This window comes from Lepisosteus oculatus, chromosome 23 (assembly GCF_040954835.1).
Source record: "Lepisosteus oculatus isolate fLepOcu1 chromosome 23, fLepOcu1.hap2, whole genome shotgun sequence".
Taxonomy (NCBI): Eukaryota; Metazoa; Chordata; class Actinopteri; order Semionotiformes; family Lepisosteidae; genus Lepisosteus; species Lepisosteus oculatus.
Window position 1 is genome coordinate 10,282,921 of NC_090718.1, and position 22,742 is coordinate 10,305,662.

Below are 22,742 nucleotides of genomic sequence, written 5' to 3' on the forward strand. Positions count from 1 at the left end.
GTTTACTTCAGTTTTGCATATATTGGACTGTTTTTGTAAGCTATCAAGCTTCCCCCACCCACCAAGGTCTTTCTGCTAGCACCACCTAGGCCAAGAAGTATAGCAGACAGTCTCCATGGAGACTGAGTGATGCACTGTTTGACAAGATTTAAACTCCACACAGTCAAGGGTGACATGAGGTGAGTGGAGGGACAGAGCTAGAGGGATTCAGGGACAGAAAGAACAATGAGGAAGGACAGACAAAACAATGACGCCTGCCAATCTGCAAGTAACTTCTCAGTTGTTTACTATGGATTTTGCGTTTTCACCCATTGATCACCAGGATCCCACCCCTAAATCAAGTCCTGGAGCTGTGGCCTGGAAGGGGATGTAAAACCCCAGCCAGTGGTGGTACTGAGTGGTTCACTTCTCTTCTGCCGTTTTGCCACAGATGACCAGGGTAAAAAGGGAGGCTCCTGACTGGGACTGTCAGGACAGAAGACAAATTAGGACTTCTAGTGGCTAGGGACTATTGTGTTCGTTTTTGCATGGCTAACTAATAGATAACCTTTTTTGTTTACTTTCAGTTGATGAAGTGATTACCTACGGCAACAGTGAGGAGCATGTAAAGTGAAAAGGCAATGTGAACAATAAACTACAGTGCACTGCATGTCTCTTATGTTAGTCTATGGGAGAACTGGTGGCTTTGAAAGCTTGTGCAAGGAGGATCCAAGGAGGATTTTTAAATTGCTAGGTGGCACTATCACAAAGCCTGTAAATTGTCACTGTTGTGACACTTGTTTAGAAAACGCCTAATTTTAGCAAAACACCCCAAAGATTTATTTGTCTGTATTAAAAAGAAACTTACCATGTCCACCTTACGACTAAGTCCCCACTTCATCAGATACCACTTGGAAGACTGAGCTGCAATCTCTGAAATATCCATATAATTGATTATGCACCCTACTGCCTTCCACTCTTACCTCATCACTGCTGGAACAATCCAATGAGCAGAACTATGAGCATCTGTAAGTGTTATAACAGGTTCTTGTATGAAGAATGGTCCCTGATCTCTAGTGATGAGCTGTACCGTAGCTTGCTTTTAAAAGATTTAAGTAGTGATCCCAAACCCTCGGTAAGATGACAAACACCTGCTGTTTTTTTTCCTGCTAAAACCCTCCACTTAAAGCCATAATTGAACTAATGAAGCAAGTAACCAATGAAATGCAGAAGCTTGAATAACCAGCTCCATGGATTGAACTTCAAATTCACCCCAATACATGGTTAATTATCTCCATTAATTCAGAATGGTTGTAAAGTTCCAGCATGGAGGTTGCATGTGAAAAGATTCAATGGCATAAAATGCAATGACTTGTTTTTTTACCAGTACAAGAAGTGCTGTCACCTACAGTATGAAGACAATACAGGCAATTTGTAAGAACTGAATGCCACAGGCATTTTCATTGCAGTCATTACTATAACTACTACTACCATAACAAATAGCAATCCCCCCCAAGAATAAGTGAGTTATATGAAGCATTTAAGACTAGAGAGTCTGATTAATTTGACTGAAGCACTGCAGGTTTGATCAATTAACAGAACAGACTACTATCAGATTCTGTAGGTAATGAGAATTCCAAGGCCTTGGTTTGACTCACTGAAATTTATTTTTGGCAATAAAAGGGGGCTTTCTTCATAATCTTATTGCACAACTCCCTGTACTTCAAGGCTAGATTTCATGTTCAATACTGCCGGAAGGCTGATTTTGCTAGATAACCAATATAATTGAAACTCTAGAGTTCCTAGACCTGAGGATACTGAGGTATTCATGCCAATACAGTTCTTTGTTTTGCCGTTTACATTCAAACATCTGAATTTCTTATTCTTGCCAATTTGCTTTGGAGAGAAGAAAAAAGTTTTAGGTCATCTTAGGTGGCAGTGTTGTAAATTTCTGATCATGTCATTGTTCCAGCAGTACTTATCAGTCAAAAAACAGACAATTTGTTCTTGATCATCATGTACATTCGTATAATGCTCTTTCCTTATAGTTGAATATTTAGTGTATATTCAAAATAATGCTATTTACTGTTAAAGTTTACAGAAACATCCAACAGATTAAAAGTGACTTTGATTTTTGTTATTTATACAGGCATCTTATAGGGTTCTACTGAAGCTCACGATGAATGTCATTTATAATTGCCTGTTCGGGTATGCTAATGGTCATAGCGTTGACACATTCAGTAATGAACTATCAGTACCAGTTTCAGATGTCTTCAGTAACTGCTGAGGCATGCAGTGCTCCCATCACAATGTTTCTGTATTGCTTCCTTGTGTGTAGTCATGGGTATCCATTCAATTATATATACACATACAAAAAAATTCAGAAGATAAACCAATTCAGTATATAGAGCAGTAAAACAGTTATTTATAGAGGAATATTAGCCTAAGTGGCAGTAACTTTTTGCTTTAATGGGTGAATGAATATTACTCTAACTACTGTATTACTAGAACTAGAGATCACAAGAGTATCAAAATCCTTCTTGTGGAGCTTCATTTCTTAAAAATATAAAAATGCACACAGATTTTTAATCTATTTTAAAAACCAAATTGCTCTACCTGCAGCCTTCAACCTTCAAATGAAAATTTGATTGCAGTATTAAATGAAGTTCATGTGAACTCAATACTTGATGGAAGCACTCCTAGCAGTAATTCCAGCCACAAGTATTTTGGGTATGTCTCTGCCACCACCATGTTTGACAGAAGAGGTGGTCCTGACTGAATGTTGCACACTGTCAGGTGTGCATCGCATTTAGAACAAATCAAAATTCTCTTCTCGGACCACAATCTTCTGCCTCTTGATGTTGGCAGCATCACCAAAAACCAGACTCCTTTCAGAACCTTCGATTCAGGTTTTGAGGTTTTCCATTGGACCAGCTGTCTGGTAGTGTATGGGATATTCTTGACTCACCAACACTTTCAAATGTTTTAGACCTTTCTCCTATCTGTGCCTTAATACAACTATTCCTTAGATGAAATTTCTCTGGTCTTTGTTGAAATCTTCACTTGTTTCACTACCTGACAGGGACCTTACAGAGATTAATCTATTCCACAGGCATGGAGACCACTATTATAGGACAGAACGAGGCCACATAACCAATTTTATTGCTCATTAAGGTAATTTTCTGCACCTAAAAATCCAAATCAAAGTGCCATGACGCTAATCTGCAAGAACCAAAATGCATAAACAAGTCTGAATACTTTTGCAAAGCACTATACAGTGTATATGGGAAGTGCTCATGTCAAGCATTTACAATGACCTTTGCACAACATTAATATTTAAATTATGCAAACAATTGTTAGTGATGTGGTAGAAGAGAATTTTAGTTTGATCATAAGCCAATGTATATTAATGGCTAAAGGAATAATACTGATAAAATACAAAGATTTTGAATAAATGCTTTTCCATTCAGTAGAGAATAGCAGATTTGCAATTACAGCTACCTGATAAATTTACAAATCTTTAGAGCCTTACTTAAAACATTTTTAAATTCAGAATGTACTCTTACAATGCCAACTAATTAATCTCTCATTTAGTCAGCATCTCATTAGTCAAAGGTTAACTCACGAGACATAAGTATATTTTACTTACTAATTTGTCTCTTGGGTTTCCATAGAACCCTAAATGAGTTTGCGGTTTATGAAACCATTCAACTAGTCATTTTGCTTATATAATGCCAGGACATAGGTCTTTACATCTTGATCTTAAAGATTTGTAGAAATTTGATCTAAAGGGACACAATCAATTACCTAGGATTTCAAAAACCCTTTCCACCAGACATTAGTCTTATATCATGGTTGTTTAGGGTGCATCTTATCTACATTATGCTAAATAACATTTTACTTAGTGGCTAATTTATCTGCATCAAAAGCAGAGTTTAAAATTATTCTCCTTGTATTTTACCTTCACTAGGTCAAAGTTTACGGTGAATTACAACTTGCATGGATTTTTCATTTTGCTCAGTGTCAAAGATTTATGCTAAACCAGATACTGGGGAGCACCTTTGCCATCTGCTGAAACTCCATTCAAAACAAAGCGATGGTGTATACAGACCTTTCCTCTTGGACTACTTTTCTATTAATCTGCGACATCTAGATTAAATAACATTCATTGAAAAGCACAGACATTCATACGTAAGGATATATCCTTATATCCTCTGACCTTTGGGGGGCATAAAAGATGCACAAAACTACAGGATAAACAGAACTTTCCTAGGCTAATATGCTTCACTACTGAAAAAAGTGAATGGTCAGCAGTTGGCAAGTTCCTGTTATATTAGGAGAGTCATACAGTAATAAGGAAACCTTGGCCCCTGCAACCCCAATTTAATGTTCTTCACAAAGGGTTAGAAGTTACTCTAGGTTTGTTTACAGCTTAAATGCCTAAACAGGGAATGCCCTTGCATCTGCAGAGTATACCAAAACAAGCTCAGTAGTGAAACTAGGTCTCAAATTTGATTTGCATAAAGAACATTTTTACATTGGTAGCACATACAGCTAGTCAAAGTTTGAAACTACTGCATCTCAACACCCTGTATGGGGAAAATGGGCAGCATGATGGAGCAGTGGTTAGCACAGTCTCAGTGCTGAGGCCCTGGGTTCAAGAGGTTAGAAAATGGATGGATACATAGAAAGCAAATGTTAACAAAGGGCTGAAAATCCCCCTTGCGTTTGTAACTATTTATGCGCTTTGTATTTGAGGCCTTCCATTTCCTTTATTTTCATTTATCTCTGAATGAAAAAAATGTAAACGAGTCCACACCCATCAGTCCAGAAGATGGGAGCTGCTCAACTGTCTTCATTGCTAATATTATACATTTAGAAATGTTTTTCCCCATAAACTCACTGGAATTCCAAGGGTGTGGTATTTGTTTTAAAATGGATCAGAGCTCCAAAAATATTTACCTTTAAATAAAGTATAGTGAAATGTATTAAAAGTTGGAACCAGAGAAATTTAAAAGCACAAGGAATGCACTGGGTCATACTTTGTGCACTGGCCATCTTGTTACCTCTTTTGAATCTTCAATATCCATGCCATTCAGAATGTCTTTAGCCTATGACCTCCGACGTAGTGAATCCCAGACAAGAATATACCATCCACAAAACCTGATTCTCCCAGAGTGCTGACAGACGATCTGATAATTACACACCGCTAGTGTTGAGTAGGAAACCCTTTACTGCAGCTGCTCTGCAATCAGAGACATACAACCTTTTTTAATGCGTGCCAGGAAGCCATTAGTTTCCAGCTTTGGAACAGTGCACCAGACTGCTGGTATGCACAGTACCTGCACATGTTTTGTAATTCAGGTGCTCCTCTCAGCTGGATTTATCCAGATATAATGAGCAAGACCCCAAGGAGTTCATCTTATTACTGACTCAATTCACCAGCATCTGCACCTACAGTATCTCTAGAATCGGAAAGATTCTAGTTAATGAACATTAACTGCTGCAGAGCAGGGCACCAGGAAGATGGCAATAACCAATGTGTTCCAAACATGGACGGATGCAAAGCAATAATAGCTTTTCTTATCTTGTTCAGGATAATGCGGCAAAGATTTTAGAGAACACATCAAGTATAGATTGCACTTGCTATCCTACTTCTCATGACTTGCAGAATCTCTCCAACTCCACAGGAAGTGACCCCATAGTGTTGTAGTCATAGGTCTGTTTGCTTTTCACATTGCTCTAGAAACCCCTCATTTGACTGTGCCGTCAATGCTGAAAAAGTGAATTAAATTCTATCTACACCATCTTATACTTGCCATTTCTCCAACACCTCCAAAACAGGCATTGTAAATACAGATCAGCAATGGAAGCAAAAGCATCTTCCTGAGGTTTACAGTACTAAATAGCACATACCAGCAAGAAGTACCATTAGGGACTGTAGCCAATGAAAGAGGCTCTGAGCTTCACAAATGAGTTAAAAGAAATTGAAAAGCATCTATAGCCTTGTGGGGGCAAACATGGGCACAAGTGGGCAGCATTAAAATGACTTGTGAATTTGGTGAATAATTGATGTATATTAGTACAAATGTCAGAGGGATATATGCTAATGGAATTAAAGGAGTAATGCTATTAATGTAGTTTCCCCCACCCCCTGTTTTCATGTAATATTTTGAAGCAGAAAGTGATACAGGGACACATACTGGACATCTAAAGATGAAATTCATATTTTCTAAAGCTATTCCAGAAAGAGAATGTGAATATATTTCTTTCAGCAAGATGTGGAATTTACAGGGGCAAGGAACCACGAAGGGGAAGAACACTTTCACAATTTTAGTTGTGTACATTTCTGACAACTTGAAGGTCTGCATTGTCTATAGTACTGTTTTTGTGGATTACCTTTTGTTACCCATATTTTATACATTTACAGCATAAAGTGCCTTTCATTCACAAGGCCCAAAGCACTTAATAGCAAGATAAGAGACAGTACAGCAAGGAAAGTAAAACATGTAAAGACAATCAAGAGAAGTAAAAAAAGATTAAAGATTTAAAATGTATACAATGAAGCGGTGTTCATTTAAGCGGTCATTTAATGCATACAGCGCTGCCTTGAAGGACAGAGCTGTGACAGGGAAAGAATAAGGAAGTCATTATATTAAATACGAGTTTAATTTTGACTATCTCAGCATGACAATTTAGATGGTTCATCACTTTGCAAAACCATTAAAGCTGCTGAGAAAAAGTTAACTGAAATCTGAGATTACAAACAGCAAGTTTAATGTGAGCAGCAGTTTCACACAAGGAACACATGCAGTTGTGGTGAAGGTCTGCAAGCTGAAAGAAAAGCCTTTGCCCACTAACCAAAAGCACTTTTTCAGCATACTAGTCTGCGGATTTCCGGGGATGTAATCCAAAGCAGTTAATCATTTAATTTAGGTGAAGTTCATTTTCCTCCTTCTTAGCCATACATTAAGGACCTGTTCCAGCCTGTGTAACAGAACCATCAGAAATCACTGCACTGAAAGCCCTGAGGTGCAAGACAAAGCAAACACTTCTTGGTTTCTTGTTCAGCTTATTTTTAAAATACTTCTGCAATTATTAGTCTTATTTAACCATACTAATGGTAATTCTAGCATAATAGTTACAAAACAGAACTGCAGAATTACAATATCACCCAAATCTCATTTTGTTCCATTTCCATACTTCCAACTTAAATGGCTTCTGTTCCATAATATAAATACCCATTATTTAATTTGGGGGAGAATATTTATAATGTTACAATGTTTAAAGTTAATTGTGCTTTTGATAAATGAACTTGAGAAATTCTATTAAAAATACATTGCGATGCTATGCTTGTATTGCACACAGTACATTACCATTGTTTAGCCTACTGCATACAGATTGGACTGTGCACATACACTACATGTAAGTGCAGTATAGATGCACTTCAAGATATAATCAGAAATCCCAGAACCCCTTACCGCTCATCAGCTATTATACACAGTACATAATCACCAATATTGCACATTTAGTATTGGCTATGCTTCTGAATGCTACCCACTGAACTCAATTGAGGACTGCACACATGTGTAACCCCTGATGCAAGTTCATCTGTGGTGAATTCCCCCCCCCCAAATACATTAATGTAATGTGGATCATTATATAGCTTATGGTCAGAAGCAAAGACTCAAGATGTCCAAGATGCATTAATGTGAAACTTAATTTCTCCTTCTGAAAATTTAGTTAAATGAGTGATTTCTCTGTACATTGCAGTTTGAAAAGAAACCTGCAATTAATGTGATCTCCTGTAAAGAACTGTTGAGAGTTCAGATTTTAACAGACGTAAGCAAAGACAAGCAAAGCAAGAGATAAAAAACAGACAACAGGAAAATGGCAGTGAACTCTTGTTCGTGAAAATGCCAGCTTTGGAACAAGAACTAAGATAAGGATACTTCTTAAAGGCCACTAAAATGTCAATTCATAGTGTGGTGTTCTTTTCAGCTGAAGACAAGTACTGGGTAACTGCTTCTTAAATTAAAACGATTTGTAAGTATATACATTTTTAATCAAATGATTTTTTGCACGAGATCACATAGTGGAGTGATGATTAATGCTGCCACCTCATTGCTCTTCAGTTCTTAAATTAAATTCTGGACTGTGGTATTTTTCTTGCATTTGCCCAGTGCCATTCCAATAATAAATCAATGTAAACATTTCATACAGTTTGTGTACATCTATTTTAATGTTAAAACTGTATTAAAAAGCTATTCATTCACATTGGGTCTTGGAAAACTGGCTGCTCAGAAGTTGGGCATAAACATTTCAGGATAATTAATGCTTTTATTAAAGAAATCATTTCTTATTCTCCATGCATGCCACTACCTCACTACTTTGATCGAGATCACTTTGCAATTTTATACTTCTATTGTGTACATTTCATGACTACAAGGGTAATATCTTCAGCCAAGGTTGATATATCCTTGAGGAAACCGTATTGGATCCAATTGTGCTCAGTGTAACACTGAGCTGCAAGAGATGTCTCTTCCCCATGAGGAAAAGCAACAGATCCGCACAGCAAATGATGGGTGAAGGCAATGAGTCAGAAGTAGGATGGACAGAGGCTTCAGTTTGGGCTAAACAGCTGCTACAGAAGTGTTCTGATTAATGAAGCCAAGGATGAAGCATTGTGGCAGCACATGCTTGAAGATACCCTATGTAAAGTATTGGAAGCCATTTTAAAAGTCAAGTAACAAATGAGCTATTGTTCTTGCATTGACACCATTATCAACAAGTGACAACAGCATCAACTTATTGCCAATGGGTTTGTTCACAGTTTTAAATGGAATAGCCTCACTAGCACAGCAAATATCAACCCATGGTTCACTACTGCCATTTCATTAGATGTATGAAGGCATTTCATTAGATGTAGAAGGCATGATATCAGATGCAAATTTAGCTTGATAGATTTTTAACCTACAGTACATCAGCCACCTAGTAAAGAATACAATAGATTCAATTTACTATTTCAGCTTTCCAGACCACTTAGAACATGTTAAGTCACAGATTCTAAAGAGAAACAACAGCAGTAATTTCCACTTGTAAATAATTCGTATGACGGGCAGACTTAATGAAGAGGTGACCCCCTTTTGGGCAAAGATAGAGATTACTCCTGGAGGGGTGAGGTCAAAGTTTCTGTTCCTGGGAGGAGGGGATTTCCATTTGATTGTTACCCGTCATGCGATTACCTGATAAAAGAGATTAACAACCTTCATTTCATGAGACCATGCTTTAATTTTGGTCCCCCTTGCACATTGTTTATGCGTCAGGTTGAGCAGTAAAGCCTGGTAGACAAAATTACTGCAGTTTAACTGGAGTGACACTTCAATTTACTGCAAGTTAGAGATTACTTTGTATTACTGCTTGAGCAAGAGTCATTAACAATAAGTACTTCAATAAATCAGCTGCCCACTAAATTTTATCAGAAACCATAAGTTTGTTTGATAATTAGTAGTTAAATGTTTCTTAAGAGTACCAGATTCAGAAACATAATTTGTATCTTTTCTCCCAAAAACCTTTTGGGTAAAGGAGAAGGTCCTGTTCTTTGTTTTAAATGCACTTCCAGTTTTTACTTGAGCCCTGTGCTTTGCATTTCATAGATCATTGTGGAGAAATTGACTAAGTTGACTGTCAAAGCCTTTGAAGATCTGAGGAAATCCTCCTCAACCATTTCCAGGAAGCAGGAATTCATTACCGGCTTGCCATTTAAAAAAAGAGCAGAATTGTTCCCAAACATGAAAGCCAAGACTACTGAGAGATTCCTAGCAATTCTATAAGCCGCTTCAGTTACAAATATTCAAAGAAAAATCACATTTATACTTTTATGCAACCTGTGAACATGGCAAAAAAAGGCATTTTTACCGTGAGAATAAAAGCCATTCATCATAACTGTCTCCATCGCTGGTTCTCAAGGGCTGCAGTCCAGGGCTCTAGGTCTCCTTAAATCACCAACACTCTGGAAAAGAAACTTAATCAGTCTAGGCTTAACTGAGCTTCAATAACCCCTATTCACATCCTAATTTATGATAGCTAAAACTTTACTTCATGTTTAAGTGCACAACAAAATTCACAGGACTGGGATTTGGATTGTTTTATAGAGATGGTCAAGTGTTCCAGTTACATGTTCACATTACAAGTACGCCATTTGACTGCATGTTAAGTGTCAAATTCAGATAATTGCAGGATACTGTTTGGGCAAATTAATGATTTTATGAGCATTTTGTTTAATACTAGGGAGTCACAGAATTGCCCACTCAAGGGCCTGCTGCAGACCATTACCTATGTATAAGTGTACATTTTCAATAATTACACTTCTTGTGGTATGAAAATTGAAACGTGGAAGGTTAAGACAAAACTAATAATGAGCATTAGTTTCATAGAAGTTTATCCAACTGTAGAAGCAGCAGATAGGCTTAAACCAAGGCAGCCAGTGGTGGCTTTCACATGCTAGATAGCTCCAGTGCTCCTAGGAAGACCCATGTGGTGACTCAATATTGCTACATTGACATCTGAAAAAGAGGCTAACCAGCTCCAAGACTTCTGGGCAACTCCAATCAAGGGGGGGAGGCATTGTCATGTCTGTGCATTTATTTCATATCCATTTACATTTGTTGCAGAACACTGGCTTCTTGGTTTTAGTTAAATTGTCAAGGGGGATTTGGTTTATTCACCACAAGCTTAAGATGGTTAGGCACCTTCCTCCATGCAAATCGCCAGTGACCTCTACACCAGTTTTATCATTCTCACAAACTGCACTAAGTTTCAATCCAGCTGTTGCCACACCTAACTACAAGCAGCATTCCTACAATTACATTTGTAGGATGACTAACTGCTGTATCTTTGACAATGTTAAATCTCTTATGAATGCAGACATTAGGGTACAAATTCTTGTCCTGGATAAAATAAGAGCTGAAGCTTACTTTGAATGGTGAACTTATGGAACAACCTTTTCAAGGCTAACTTACATAACTCAAAGTCCACTGTACTCTTAAAAAAAAAACTACAGCATAAAGTACATTACTTTGAATAAAACATATGAGAAACAAAGCATAAACCCTTAACTAAACTTGATAACCTGAGGAAACAAAACAATCTCATCCAAAATTATTTGAAAACTTTTTCCAAGTTGATATAAAATTGTAAAGAGGGTTTTTAATTTTTAAAGAAATCAACATGAAATATGCCCTTTTATCATGGCATTAATTAACACCATGATAGAGTAAAATCTCATTGTCATCTTCTGCATTGAATTATTCAATATTTCAACTTGCCATTGTTTTATTCATTATAATTATGCCTTCTGACATTGTTGCGGTCACATGCCTTTTCACAAAGGCATCACAAAAACCCACATTTCTAGACTTTTTCCAAGTCCATTTTGGAATCATTCAGATTACCCACCAATAACCAGTCAGGATTAAGATGTCCCCTATTTTTTACATTATCATTTTTGATTAGACACTATGATGGACCAGTGTCTTGTCCAAGCAGCAGCCTGCCTTGGACCCACTGGATCTCCCACAACATTGAATTGAATGAAGTGGTCAGTGAGCAGATGGGATGGATTGATTATACACACACAAGAATCTTTTCTTAATGAACCTTCAATTTTAAGACTACTGGAAGAATCTTCAGATGGTCATTGTAATTACAGCATAAATTCAGTTAGCTGGTGTTATTTACAGTAATGTACAGGGGCTATAACAAAACTTTGTTCTGGAGAATGGATGTCACAATAAGTTTCATTCGTATAAATTTGTCAAGTGCATTTTGTCCCCCAGAAAAGTAAATTAAAATCTTCAGAAGTGAATACCCACCCCAGGGACTCTCTTCGTGAAAAGTTCCTATTTCCCCATTTTAAGTTCTATCCTTCCAAGGACTGACATCTCACTTGAGGCTAAGATTACACACTTAAGCCTGTTACCACCCATGGGGTGAATGATTCCTCTAGGAAGAGATTTATACAATGTCTAAGCAATATGCTCCAGGCACCTGCATCAGCTAGCTGCAGCTCGCATGCATTATGTGAAACAGAGCCACAAACAGTGCGATTTTAAAACAGCCAACTTTTGGAGGCCAGAGATCTCACTTACCTTTAAATTTAAGGACATCCTTTAAAAACTTTGCTTTTTTTGAAAAACTGCAATGCTTAATATTCTTTACTTTTACAAATGTAGGATTTTCCTGCTTTTCTCCTTTTACTTTACTTGCATATGTTAAAATGTAAATGTCTCATTCAAATATGCTGTTGTAAGCAACTTTTATAATCCCCCCCCAAAAAAAAAATCTACAACTTTCCTGCCCCCCACGAACACTGGTTAAATCTTAATCTTTAAAAAAAAAGCTAAGATCACCCTTAAGTAAACAATTTTCACAAATGTCTCTGATCAAGACTAAGGCTTCCTAACATTCTCTATTAAAACCATTTAAATGCAGCCTCGCCATTCCTAACATTTAGGTTTTTCCAGTAACTTAAATTCCAAGGTAAAGTTTAGAATTCATTTTTGGTTGCCTGAAACCAACAAGGACTTAATCAAAATGAGTAAATCATTTCCACTAAAACTGTGGAATGAATCAATTTTTGCCATCTATCCCCTAGAGAGATTTGACTCACTGCTGCATTGTCCCCACGAAAACATTCGTCATTCTAGAGGCATTTAACCCATTTAAAGCCCAATAATAAACATCACAGTAAATTATATATAGAACAAGTTAGTGCTAGTTGCAATAAATGACACCTTCAATTTTTCCATTTAATTACAGCTTGAACTTGAAACGTTAATAAATGCATTTTGCTAAGCTTTTTAATGCATATATCTACAGTATTTAAAATCAGACTGCTTATTGAACTCTGCAGAACCACAATATGGTAAGGAAGAAAATTAGCATGGGACAAAAATAAGCAAATGAATTAAAATGGCAATCACTTACTCAATTTCATGCCCCCTCTGGGTAAATGGCATTAATGTAGAACCACCAGCAGCACTTTTTTTTATTCAGCATGTAAAAAAAAAACCTTGGTACCAACAGTACCAATAACGTATACTGTAGGCATATTACACTGTTGTATAAACATTTAAGCCAAGCCCTGTGGATACTTGACAAAGGCAAAAATTTGCTTAACCCAGGTCCCCTCTTTGAATTGAGGACAAATGCAACAGGAAAAGCTAAATGAAAATCACCCCTGCACTCCTCAGATAAGTACCACAAATGGTAGGACTGACAAATGAGTTAATGCTACCTCCCCTGAAATCAAGAGGAAATTAAACAAAGCCTTAGGAGGGGACATGCTGGTATCCAAAACGATTCTGTATGAGTATTAGTGCAGCATTCATCATTTAAACAGTGAGTTTCCAATTAGCTTCTCTAACCATTTTAGGCAACTACTGTATGCTTTTCACTTGTGTAGCACTAAAAAACAAATATGCCACTCCATACTTCCACCAGCAGCTTTTGATAAGCTGTCCCTGTACAATGGAGAAATTCTTGACTCCCAGTGGAAAAGTTGCTATACTGTACATGCCAAGTTGATAATTTATTGTGCAGAATACAAAGAATAAGTTGTTTGTGTCCATTAGCAAATTTAAAAAGCATACATTTCCCCATGGTAAAACTAAATAAAAATACAGAATTGAAAGTCATGGCTGTGGTGCAGAATTGATAATTGAGGAGAAATATTAAAGGCCTGCCATAGAATAATAAATCCCCTTTCAGCCTTCTTTAGAAAGGCACCAACTAAACTGTTTAATGGTAGTTTTATCTCTGCAATAAAGGACAGACTATGAACCAGTTTAGTGTCATGTGCCTATGAGTGATCCTCTAAATGTCACTCTTCTTCATGAAATTGATCAAGCCTGATTACAGAACATCACAAGCTTCTTAAAGCTGAAATTAATTACAATTAGAGGATGCTGTGTGACCACTGACTGGCTTGCTGTGCAGTCCCGTCAATTTATCTCCCCCTGTTGAAAATGCCTGAAGTTAAAATGAGTTGAGTGAGAAGATGAGTTTTTCTGCCTCTTTGTAGCTTAACCCCCACCACCAAACCAATTTATTAGGTACTGTCTCAAAGAGAAAGCTGTTCCCAACACATAAAATGCCATTTCACTTTAAAAGTTTTCAACTTTGTACTGTAAGCACATAAATGACATAAGTGGAGATGTAGACAATTTAAAAAAGTAATTGTTTGCTTAAACAAGCAGCTTTTTAAATGACAATTGTTCATTATCTCTGCATTCACAAGTAACAGAACAGGCAGCAGAGGTAGTGCAGTGGTTAGAACTGGGTTTAATGCATCAAGCCTAGTGCATCCACACTTTTGTTCAATTTACTTAGATAAGCTAATTCAGAAAAAAAACTCATGTGCAGTGAGGACTTAAAAGGGCTTACACCACTGTAGCATAAACATCAACAAACAAAACAATTACATTTAAATTCCATAAATATAACCTAGCAGAAGCAGAGTAATATTAATTGAAAGCTTCAAAAATTTAACCACATAACTGGGTGCATACTAGTTTAAGATGGGTAGCTTCATAGACTCAGGTCATTAGCAAAAGTAAATGGAAATAATTCATGCCCTAAAATAGTAACTAATAGTAATTTTATAACACTGCAAATCTCACTCATTGTAAACTGTCAAAGAACCGCGGTAAATTAAGACAATAGCATCAGCCCAAATGAAGATGTAGACAGGCTGATTGCCTTCTTATGACTTGGCGAGTTGTAGATCCTAATATGGGCCATGTTATTTAGTTTCCAGGGTGAACGTTTCCATGGTCTACAGCTTGGAAACAATTGTCTATTGACAGCTTACAGTACATGGATTAGTAATCATTTCTGAGGGAAAAATCTAAATTCCAAAGTGCATTGTCCTATATCAATGGAAAACCTCTATCGTGGGGTTTACTTTTGTACAATAAACCAATAGTTCAGGAAAGAAACACCAGCTAAGATGGATTACTAAGATGCACACGCATGGCTTAAGGCCTTGAGCAAAGTCTTTGAATCCTGTAGCAAAAGTTCCATAGTGCGGATACTAATGATATTTAGCACTTCTGTAAACTACTGTATATATTCTATAAAGTAACAAAAGCTATGTTAAAAGGTAAATTCCATACCATATCTAAAACTCTGATCCAATGAGCTTCTTATCTTGGTTCCTATGGTATCCAATGGACTAGAGTGCATGTGGTTTCATTACTCCCCACATCCACCTCTTCCTGGATTTGATCCAACTAAAACCTACCACAATAATAAAAAAAGTAGTAAACGAACAGTGTTGATAGGTTTTAATCAAATGCTGGTTCACGCAATTTGTAAAATCAATCCCAAGGAGAAACATCAGAATGCCAAATTCCCCACAATGTGTAATAAGTACCTGCAATTCATGTTAATCCATTTAAAGCTGAAGGCTGCAACATTCACAAAATAAGCTTTTGAAACAAGGAAAACCGTGTAATACATACTCTTCCAATTTCTAGAGCCCATGATGGCTGTAGTGCAAATGCAAGGGGTTAAAGGGGAATATTGAACACCAATCTATTTAAAATTAGGCTCACTGAAATAATTAGAATAAGTAGAGTAATAAGATATGGACAGAAGGTAAGTATTTTGCATCTGCAACCCACACCAATACCTTTCTTTCTCCGATTGGAAAGATGTTCACTATATTTGCTCCATTTGAACTGCAGTTCTAAAAGGTTCAGTTTACAGTGCCAAAAGGTATTAATTCTGTTACTGATTGCTGTGTGGTAAATGCATGCACCTAGCTAACCTTTACCAAGAGCTGCAATATTAAGTGCAAAAATCATATCTTCACAGGAAATGCAATTAAATATTAAACACTACTTGTTGCAGGGTTAAGTGGAGTATGATGAACTTTGTCTTCATGAAAAAAGTAGATCAAGATGCTTCCTTTAAAACCAATTAAAATAACTAAATGCAAATAACCAGGTATCCTTAGGTGGATAAAACATCTTAAAAAGGATGTGTAGTACATGAAAAGAAATCACTTTAAAAATCAAGATAAGCTTACCAATTTTGATTTTAAATTGCTTAAGGCAAAAAAAAACTTAGATTACCAGCAATACACATGACATTGCCCATTTGTCCTTTCTCACAACTATTCATCTTTCAAAAGATGAATTACATCATTACAGTACCTCTTCATCCTTCCTGGTCCTTATTAGCTATTAGGTGTCAACACCCTCCTGCTTTATAACCTGTTCTCAGCCAAGTTTGCCCAGGGAAAGAGGATCACAGACATTCAGGGGCACAGTGGGAATAAATCCACAATGAAGTACCTTTATATTAATACAGCCTAAGGTGCAAAATTCTACTTTATGGTTTTAATTTCCATTAGATTTCTTGACCTGTGCAGATCAGAAGAATCTCATTGTTTTAAACAATTCAATTAAAATAACTCCACAAGTGCATAACCCAGAACTAAAATCCTAACAATGTCAACTGACCATCATCAAGTTACAAACTCACCTCTTGAGCTTTCAGTTTCCCCAACTTTAAACAAGTCATAGTAAAATCCATCCATCTTTATCTTGTAGTGCTCAAAACAGCCCATCTTAAGGAGCTTAAAATTTCAAAATCCAGTTCAAGTGAAACAAGAGACTGTTGTACTTTAAAGTTCAAATTATTTTGTAACAGACAAGCCCTTAATTCCCAGATTGAAACTACACCCAACAGCCAAAGTAAATTAGTTATGAAATAAAACAAGCACTACACTTAAAACAAGATTACATACATTAGCATGTGACATTTAATGAAGATGCAGTATCCGCGACACTTGTTTTGAACAAAAACACAAATCACAAGCTGGTATCAATTCCCTTACCACCCATAATTAATTTAAAATAATGCTAAATCCAAGATGGATTTGACTGATCCAAGGTCTGATTCAGTTTTTCAGAGATCACACATTTCATCAGCTAGTATCCATTTTTGTTCAGTTCTTTCGGGACCTGTAGATTTCGAGATCTCATTTAGCCTTTTAAAGAAGCTCAATAAATAGATGAGAAAATAAAGATAACCTCTTTGTAGCCCTGCACTCCCTTATTTCCAGCACCACTTAGATGTGAACTTACCTAGCAGATAACCCATAATACAGTATATTAACTGCTAATGTACAGTAGTTTACCTTAACCACTTGTGTTAAAGATAGATAAATGACATTTCTTCTTACACCATATGAGCTGTAATGCATGCCTAACATTCCAATACTTGTAAAAACATGCAGATAAGCTTCACCTGTTTAATACTTATTCCTGTAACCATCTTGCTGTAGGAAAATAAATTCCCCAAAGCACAATTACCCCGAGAACATTATACTTGACTTCCAAAGTATAGTCACAGGGATTGTCTCATGGCTTTGGTCAGAGCCCAAACATAGCAAAGAAAAAGTATTACTGTACATGAACCTTTGCCTTCAGTAGCTTCAGTTTAAGAGGCACACTTAGAATTCCAAAAAAGGAACAAGTTTATGGATTAAAACAATTGTTTATGCCTGTAGATATTCCATTTGCCATAGCTGCACCAAATCCTCTTGTCATTTTTTATATTTTGACATTTAATTCAGCCTACAAAATACATTCTTTAGAAGAGTACCAGAAAAACAGGATTTCAGAGTAAGTCTGAAAGTAATTTAATGTTCTTCACATACTGTAAAATTACTGTGGCGTGCATTTGTTTTCCCTCCAAACCGTGGGAGTGAAAAACACACAAATGGTAGGATCAGGGACTGCAGATGTTACCTGGTGTGTGATGCATCTGCCTTTACAAGATGTTTCACAATCTTGTCTCACAGAAGAGGCATCTGCTAGTCATCCAAGCATGTGCTTTAATATAAGTTCAGCTGGTTTAAAGGAACCAACTACATATGCAGAATGAGCAAAAGCCACACATTAGTTGGTACAACATATGGTACTCTTCACACAGAACTGACTTGCTTTGCTTCTTGATAACCACATAAGATAAAAAAACTGAACACAGTTTTGGACAAAGGAATCCTCTTTCTATGGAAATGTTTTCTTAAGTTAAGCTTAACAGGTTTCATTCATTTAACCAAGGCAACTCATTTCATAACTTGCATATTGTGATGCACTTTAAAATGATGTAAAGTACAGTGATGTACTTTATGTTGAGGTCATCAGGTGTTTGGGTCTTCCCAATATTGGGCACCATCTCCCAGTTGGGCCAACTGAGGTTGATCGGACCCTGGCCTGCATCCAAAGAGCACTACCCTGAAACCACATTTCTCCTGAGCCACAGCCATCTTAAAGCTCTTTTGACAGCTTGTGACCCCATGAGGGACCATATTCAGGAATTTCCCTGCAAAGCCTCTAAAGCCTGCATCAGTGGGCATGCACCTTGCTCTCCAGCTCTTTGAAAGGCAGCACTTCATAAAGTCTTCATACTCGGTCTTTCCTCAGCCTCCTCCATGGGACTGCAAGCTCCAGATGTACAATTCAACAGTAAATCATATTTCATGGGAAAACAGTACAAGTGGGGTAAAAAACATTATATTCAATGTCACTGTAGATCAGTTTACTTGTACAGAAAGGAATAAAATTATGGACTGAACTATTTAACAAATATAAAAAAATACCTGTCAAGCTATGCAAGTAAAGAATCACATCTCTTACAGAGGATATCAGGGACAGTTTGAAGAAACTATCCCCCATCTCAACATTAAGCTCTCCATGAGGACTTATTTCCAGAGACACTGCTGAATTTCTACTCTTATCAAGTTTTGATAAACACTTTTCACACTGCATAAGTTTAGACAATGCCTTCATGAATTGGCTCATTTTAGTTAGCACTAGTTACAACTAGAAGAACAGACTAACAAGTTTTGTTTCAAGCAAAACTTCTACACTTAAAGTTTCCTACTTAAAACTGAACTAGCTATAGGACAGACACTACATTTCTAGACAAAAGGAAAGATTACTAATGAAAATCTAAAGAAAAATATAAAAGCTGCAAATAGAATAAATTGCTCATGTTTTGTGTAAGTACAAAGTACTTGGGCCTTACGTTCTGCACAAAACAGTGCCCAAAAACAGTCAACTTCCCACATTCAAGAAGAATAATATAAACAAACCCCTTAACATAAAACACCAAAAGCTTCAATATTACTCACTCTGCCCCTTTTGCATCCACAACAAGCCAACATCAAAAACCCAGCTTGCCTCTCTAACCCTTTCCCAAACAAAAGACCTGAACGTGTGTTTGCCACACCCTTTTTATAACCATCAAACAGGCAGGTAATCCCTAACAGCTGAGGCTCTTTAGACAGGAAATGAGCAGGCCATTTCCCCCACAGCACCTTGGGACATGTAGTTTCAATGTCCCCTAGGCAGAGGAACCTACACATTTTTAAAGAGACAGGGTCACAGGGGGTAAAGACTTCTCAACACTCAAGGCCCAAAATACACTCCCTCTGTGAATTTCTTTTATTTTGTCAGAAGAAATACATTTAAAATATTCAAGTAATGTTTCAGCAAATACTGTACCATACATTAAGAACGAAAAGCTTACCTTTTCTTGTTAAATGGGCAAGATTGTATGTGTACTGAACTTCAAGGTAAATTTAAAGGGCCCTCAAATGAAATGTTCAATCAATAGGAAATGTCTTGTACATTGTGAGGAACGGCATACAAATACACACAAAACCTATTGAAAACTCCACAAACCTCTGCTTGAAGCTAAATCCATCTTTTGAAATCATCATGCAAATCACTACAAACAAATGTGCATTTAAAATTCCATTGTTTTTATATTAAACACTAAACCAGGTGTAATCATCAAAGGGGCTTTTAATTGCTTCAAAGTGATGGGGAACAACAGTTAAGACTAGCTTGCTTAGGTAACAGGTCATTTTTTCCTTTTAACTACAGATCCAAAATATGTACAGTAAGTGTATTTATTTGTTCATTCTGTTCATAAAAAGAACTGCCCAGGTCTTTCAAAAAAGCCAACTTTAATTAAATGCCTGTCGCAAGCACAATTAATTTTTTAATGACTTAGATACATTTTAATTTTGAAACGTACTTAAAAAACACAACATTTCACTTTTTTGGTGACCAGTTTTATCCTTCAAGCTCAGTTACAGTTTACAAAGCTCCTAGCAGGGGATGGGGCTAAACACAATCTCAGTTAAGCTTGATATAAATATTTCGTATTGATTGTTCAGGGTAAAACATACATTTTAATGCTTAAAGATCCAAAATAACTATGTAAAACAGAGCTATGTTTCACTATACTATTATGCTGTTATGTTGTCAACATAGTACATGTATTCATTTTAAACCTCTTTACATATTAAAGTGTTTTTTTCCATGTCACATGTTGTATTATTAAGCTGGAGGGAAGTATATTTGTCTTTTAATACATAAAACCAATATCTTCTTCAGCTTCAGCTGCAGTCAATGCAGGATTAAGGTCCCGCCACGACTTCTCAGGCATTCTTCTTCAAGTGGACCTTGCAAATCTTCTTCAATCTTTGTTCAATCCTCTTTGTCACCTTGGTATCACTTCGGATTATTCCATTAGCTTCAGGGGGTTTGGGTTCCTATTTCCTCATCTGTTATGACCAAGCTGTCATTTTCCTCAGCCAAGTGGATCAAACCAAATGAAGGTTTGGCTTGAGCCATCACTGCACCAATGGTACTACTCCTTACCACCTTAGAAGATAGTAAATGGCTACAACAGCTGGTGTGTGGGGAGCGTTCTGGCGCACTATGGCTGCTGTCGCATCATCCAGGTGGGGCTGCACACTGGTGGTGGTGGAGGGGAGTCCCCATTACCTGTAAAGCGCTTTGAGTGGAGTGTCCAGAAAAGCGCTATATAAGTGTAAGCAATTAATTATTATTATTATTGATCTCTGGTGCCCAGATGCACACCATCTCATATATGTCTTCTGTTACCTTCTCCCATAGTGTTGATGTCTGATGAGATACAGTACAGTATGTGACTTGTGACTTGTGTACTGTACTGTTCTCCATTTTCGGCCTACATGGGTTGTATATTCACAAAGTAAATCTCCTGTTTCTTTTTAGTACCTGCAGGGAGTTCTTTGGTACAGTATCAAAGAACCCTGGAATTGAGTTTGAAGATGGAGACACACATGATTTTTTACAGTATGTACACGAGGGTAGAGAGACAATATAGATGTTAATTTATATAAGGTTTCCTTTGTGAACTTTGCAGCAAGGTTTTCACCTATCACAGTCTAAACAAGCCAGATAAAACACAACGCAGAAAATAGAGACTTTCATCCTCTGAATTAATTCATACTTCTAAATCTAATGTTTGTACCCTTTTAAATGCCTGCTTTAAAATGACTATTTTCAGGATAAATGCATGATGCCTGCAGAGTCAAGGCTTTGCTGGAATTAGCTGCACAGAGATGACATGAGTTACACTGGGGAATAAACCCCATGGGTGAAATCCGGTGACAAATCAATTCCTTTTCAGTGCTGGGAAGAATGGAAATTTGATCATTTGTTTAAAAAAGAGATATTTTTATGTAAAAAAAGAAGAAAAAATATATAGGCAGGCTGAATGTTGCTGGCATTCTGATTAAACTGCTTCATGCTGCTTCTTAAACAGATTGTTCTGCAGGGGGGATGCTTCCTTGTCACCTGCTGAGCTGTGGGACAGGGTAGCTAATCTTGCATTAATACGGAACCACAAGAATAGAATCTGGAAACTGATATTATTACCTTTTTTTAATCATAGGTTTATTTTTATAAATTTTTCTTTACACTATAAAAAGGAGAATGTTGGGTGCTTGGGTTCAATTGGTAACGACACAATTTGAAACATCACAATGGCCGCCGCCGTGATATAAGATTAATACTGTATGAGCTACTCAATTTATATGGGGAAGAAAATAAGTGTTTAATGTCACTTTAAGACTACATTTACAGTCTCCTGTAAAATCCATTTGCTTCTTGAGTCACACAATTACAATGTTACGAGCCTGAGAGAAATTTATGAAATATTAAATTGCACTTTCACTCAGTGCCAGCGCTCCAGTGACTAAGGTGTAAGCCTCACAAGCAGGAAGCAGACCGTATTAATCAGAAATCGCTGAAGTTAAGGATGGACAGATTTTTTTACTTGTAAAGAACATTTACAGTACTGCATCTTACTAAATTTATCTTGGTTCATTTTAGGCAGCATCATGGCTTCATGGTTATGATATAATGCTGCTTCCCTTGGGACCTCAGATTCCATACTGGGGTATCTTCTATGTGGAGTCAGTATGTTCTCTTGTCTCTCAAACACAGAATGAATAGATTGGTGTGTGGGCTGCAATAACCAGAGAACAGTCCAACATCAAGCCCTGTGCATCTGGGATGGGCACCAGGTTGCTGTGAACCTTACTAGTATTAAGCAGCTTAGTGATAATGGATGGAAAGGCATAATTTTGTCAGCAGTAGATTAAACCTCAACACAAAAGGGCTTAAAACACAAGCATTATTTGAAATACCCTTCTTAACCACAGTGTATGAAAATATGCAACTGTTGGTATTTTTCCAATTATTCAATTCACTGAAATGACACAAAATTCAAATAAATGAGAATACATTTTAGATTGTGTTAGCATCAAAGCCTGTTTGCTTTTACTGTGCCAGTGACAGTATCGCTTAATAGAATCATCCTCATATTAATTAAATGAACTATGT

General features: G+C 36.9%; 1 long non-coding RNA gene across 1 annotated transcript; it reads right to left on the minus strand.

Annotated features, from left to right (window-relative positions):
* Positions 1-8,897: 8,897 nt before the first annotated feature.
* Positions 8,898-19,258, minus strand: LOC107075664 (uncharacterized). Its single transcript, XR_001477179.2, has 3 exons — positions 19,190-19,258; positions 9,898-9,991; positions 8,898-9,224 (listed from the first exon to the last, which is right to left on the minus strand). It is a non-coding gene; the product is annotated as an uncharacterized lncRNA (long non-coding RNA).
* Between the last annotated feature and the right edge of the window lie 3,484 nt (positions 19,259-22,742).